Source organism: Falco naumanni, chromosome 8 (genome assembly GCF_017639655.2).
Source record: "Falco naumanni isolate bFalNau1 chromosome 8, bFalNau1.pat, whole genome shotgun sequence".
Lineage (NCBI taxonomy): Eukaryota > Metazoa > Chordata > Aves > Falconiformes > Falconidae > Falco > Falco naumanni.
Window position 1 is genome coordinate 63821772 of NC_054061.1, and position 5204 is coordinate 63826975.

Consider the following 5204-nt stretch of genomic DNA (forward strand, 5'->3'; position numbering starts at 1 on the left):
ATGAGCTAATTTTTTATTCTCTCAAATTTGTGTGGTGGTAAGCACAAACCTAAGTAAGGCAACAAAGCTGGCCATACAACCTAAGTTCAAAGTCCATGATTGCTTAATCATGCAACACATTAGGACAAGAGGAAATAGCCTCAGGTTACACCAGGGGAGGTTTAGGTTGGATATTAGGAAAAATTTCTTCATTGAAAGGGTGGCCAAGCACTGTAACAGTGGAGTCACCATCCCTGGAAGTGTTTAAAAAAACGCAGAGATGCAGTGCTCCGTGACATGGTTCAGTGGTGGGCTTGGCAGTCCTGGGTTCACAGTTGGACTTGCTGATCTCAGAGGTCTTTTCCAACCTAAATGATTCTATGATTCTGTTAATGACATTTCATAACAGTGTAATATGTAATTTATATAACTTGTACAATAAAAGTGCATGACAGTAAACAACTGATACATTTCTAATCTCAGAAGCCTTTGCAACAAGCAAAATTGAGTCAAGTTGAAAACTTGTATAATATAAGGTAAAATGTATAGATTATTTGCAGAAAGGGCAATAAATGCATGAAAAAAACCCCTCATTTTCACTACCCACTAATCATTCCCGTTATGAAAGCTGGTGGTTCACATTACAGCTTTTTGAGTGTTGTTTTAAAGAAAATAAAGCAAGATTGATCTGTTCATCAATACACCTGTTGGTCTTTGCTTTGTATTGCTTAGCTTGCATAAGTTTGCTATCAGTTCTGCTTGAAATATTTTACATAACTACAGGTATTCAAATGTTCCTAAGTGGGACTGTCATTTCAAGGTGCAGAGGGTCTTCTGGTTCTTCTCTTAGTGTTGCTAAACTCAGGTTCTGCATTTCCAGAAAGATGCACTTGTGCATACTCATAGGCCACAAAAGGAGATATTTACTGAGCTGCCCAGGGACATGTGAGGGTAAGGTCGAGGCAGACAGTAATTCCCTACTCCAAGAATTTAATGCATGTAACTATTTTAAGTAAATGTCACATGCTTGGGTTCACTATGAAGATCAATTTGCAGTAACTTTCTCTTGTTTCTTCAGCCTGACTTCAAGCTTCCAGTCCACAGAACGGTTGCAATATTGCATTTCCTCTGTTATTAAACAGAACTGAGCTCAGGGGTTGTGATCCCAAGGAACACTTTAACAAAGTTCTTTTGGAATATGCCCTTTTCCACATAAAAGGGAGTTCAGTGTTGTGAGAGCAAACAGAATTGTGCTGTGATGAAGCAATGAGAAAACTGCTTTCTGCTTGTGTGTGTATGTGTCCGTCCCCATCAAATTGTGTTTGCTGCACCAGGTTCTTTGTGTCTGCCTGTCAAAGCCCTGAATGCATCCTTTTGCCCCCTGAACAGTATCTCTACTGCAAAGCTTCCACAGGATATGGACAGGGTAGTAACTTAGTAGTTTACCAGTCCTGTTTTGCCCGCCCAAGTTCCCATCCCTTTCCTCTGCATACACATGTACATATACTTTATAGAGATTCCTGTATGGATTGGAAACAGACTGGATTTAAGAGCCCATAAGCTCTGCAGATCTGGAACCAGTACCTAAGTTACAGATCTGTGAGGTCCTGCTTTATGTAACAGTTTCAGGTCCAATTTCATGGCCAGCTTAAGCGATCACTAGCTGGCACTGCTGCTGAAAGAAGTATCCGGCCACTTTGCCTGTCCTTGATTGACACCGTCTATTGTGCCAGTAGAAGTTTCTGGCACTGGTTTACTCAAGGGAGCCATGCTTCTGACTACACCCTCCTGCTGATTTTTCCAAAAGGAACTTTTTATTTGCATTCATTTTTTCCCCACACCCAATGCTATGAAGAATTGGACCAGGAGCTGACATTACGCAAAATGCCACAAACCTGGTCTAAACCCCCAGCCCTGTGCTTAGCTTCATGTGCTAAATTTACTGACATTTATGTGTCTATTAAAGATAAGGGCAAAAATTCTTAACTCAGAGGAAATACGTCACAGCAGCAACTATGCTTCAGCTCCATAGAAAGTTAACTAAAGTTTCTCACACAACACAAGCAAGAAAAAAATAGCATGAAACACAATCTCTTCCAGTCCCCTTTTTGCTTCTGACATCAAGAAGCAGTAAGTTACAAAGGATCCTTTTTCTCACTGAAAAGCCAATGAATTAAAAAAAAAAAAAGCCAATACTTTGGATGATAAACTTTTTTGGAGGGGTTTGAATGAGGGCTGCGGCTGCTTTGTGTTTGGCAGCACAGCAGATATGTGGGTAACCTGAACACAAACTACTCCTGCTTTGTCTGTCACTGCTGGTAAGGACAGGCTGAGGAACATAAACAAAGGAGTGGATGTGGCAGTCAGCCGTGCTCCTACAGCACTGCGGCCTCCCCTGGGGAACTTTGAGGATCCTTTTGTAGATTTTATCTCAAGAGGAACCAGGCTTCAGGCCCACAGGAGGCCTATGTCACAGCTGGCACAGCAGCCCAGCGCTGGCAGAGGGAGGGCAGTTGGGTAAAGGCTGCATCAGCCCCATGAAGAAGCAAAAGACAGCCTTCCTCTGGCAGCACTCCTCCCCACCCTGCGAGAGGCTGAGGATGGGGCCTTGGTGGTTTAGTGCTGATCAGGTTCTTCCTTAGCCGCGAAATAAATACAGCCTGTATGGTTGTGAAAGTGGGATGGGGTACGAACAGAGTAGCTCTTTTTAAAACTGCCTGTAAGCGAGTACGCCTGGCGGTTTCAACCCCTTTTGGATTTACAGGCCCACTAAATTCTTATGAAAGTATAACAAGTCTAATCCTTTGCACAAGAGGTTTACAGCCAAATACTTTTAATTATTGCTATGCCAGAAACACCCAGTTCACTGGTGCTATCTGAAATATAAGAAAATTATCTTTATTTTATATTGTACCTCCCAATTAACCCACTTAAAGTGTGAAATAGTAAATCTGTCCTTAATTCCTAGCTGCATCGTTTGCAGATCACATAACTAGCCACTTAATCATCACCCATGCTTGTAGATCATCTTTCCCAGCCTAAACATATGATTGTGACAGATTTTGAGATATTTCAAAGGCAAGTACTATTCAAAACTAATTTATAAATAGGAATACGTTGGCTATATTATTGCTTTACTCAGCATTTCTTTGGCTGCCAAAGGAACATATTAAACTAGCTGCCCTGTTCAGTTGTCTGTAGGAATAGAGCTGAATGTGCTGTGTAAAAAACAGCCTGATTTTAAACAGGCATATGCTTGCCCCACCTAAGATTGGCTCTGTCTCTTTGTCCACTTAAAAAGGTCCTTAAAATTCTTAGATATGTTTTAAACAGTATAAACTTCATAATCAGTTTAGTCTGAACCTTTTCTCATCACGGTATTATTACAAAAATAGCATTTAGAAAGAAAATATTCTTTGTGGTCATACAGTACGGCTCCTACTGGTGTATCAGAAATGTCTTTTACCTCTCTGGTGTTAAGTATTAACTTGGGCCACTCTTCCTGTCAAAGCTAGTAAATGCACATCTCTTTGCCAACAGCAGATAGCAAGAACTGTAATTCTGAGCCTACCAAGGGAGAAAAAAAATAAAAAGAAAACAACCCTCAGACATCCATTATCTTTTACTTCTCATCACTTGAACCGTCAGCTGTTCTAAATGCTAAAAGACATCAACCTAAGATGCAATTCCTGATCCACAGAGGCAAGCTACGACAACAGATAGAGAACACAACCCCATGGCAAACACAGCATCCAGCAAGTAAGAGCAGCCCTGATGGAAGTTGCACAACACACACATAAGGTTAGTAAATTGGAGGTGGGGAGGGAGGTTAGGATTAGGGCTTTTTGTGTATTTCTGGCTTTGCTGTTTTGTTTTTCACCTGCATCGGAGAACACAGGTTTTTAACATGTTTCTGTTTTTTCATCAAGTTCAACATAAGAACATGCTGCAGGACAGCCTGTCTGAAAAACACCATACCCTGATGTAAGATGAAGTAGGAGCCACTCCAGTTAGTTTCCGTTACCCAAACTGGTGGTGATGGTGTTTAGTAATGAGTGGGTTTGCTAATGGCAAGGACACCTAATTATAAGGAGGACTTTTCTGAAGAGGCTGTATATGTGGCCTTACAAAGCTGAACTGTTTTGTCCAGAAAGCTTCTCCCATCCCATGCGTTCAGCATTCAACCGATTTAACTAAAATAGCTTAAGGTACATTGGAGGTAAAATTCCAGTTACATTTAATTGAGTGGGGATGAGTTCATCACATAGTTGAAGAGACATTGTTGACGATGTATCCAAGCTGTTTTTCTAGCATGATACGGCCCAGACACCTGTGCAAGTTAAGAATGTGTAAGTGCTATGAAGTGTGACTATTATGTTTCAGTTCAAGATTCCCAGTCAAGAGTTGAATGCCCCACCGTGTACTAAATTAAAAAAAAAATCCAACAAAACCGAAACTATTTTGTGGAAATATATTTTTCAGGCTTACTTTTAAGAAACTTGTGTAGCACACGATATTACACAATATGAAGCGTATGATAAAACAAGCTCTATTTAGGCAGTAGTTCTTCCATTGCCGGAGTTGCAAACCCCGCCGTTGCTGAGGGAGGCTGCATTTGGAAAGTGGATTACGAGAAAGCACCAGTAGCAACGTGAGTTTTTTGTTCCGATTCATAGTAAATCGATGCTCTGTGATTACAGCTAGGCCTGGGGAGGCACCGGTAAGCTTTAATGCCGTTGATAATTGTACACTTTTCACCTGCACCGAGCTGCGCACCGGACCGCACACATCTGCTGGGCAGGAGCTGAGGGGAAGCGAGGCGCGGCAAGGTCCCGCCGCCCGGCTGGGCTGGGCTGGCTAACGCCGGGTGTGTGTGTGTGGGGGGGGGGGGTGTGTGTGGGGGGGGGGTGCGTGTGTGGAGGTGCGTGTGTGGGTGTGTGAGGGGTGGGTGTGGGCGTCTTACCGGCCGCTCCGCCAGCTGTCGCCTCCACAGGGGTTCCGCCGTCGGTTCCGCGGGCAGCGCTCCCCCCGCCTGCGGCCGCCGCCCCAGAGAGGCGGGGAAGGGGCGGGTCCGTGGCGCGCACAAGCCCAATTATAGCCGCGCGCGGGGCTCGCGCGCCGCTGGGCCAATCAGGTGGGGCGCCTCGCCCCCTCCCGCCCCGGCCGCCCGGTGACCGCCGCGGCGGGGCTGGCCAGCAGCGCCTGACGCCGGCCCGCGGGCGGCC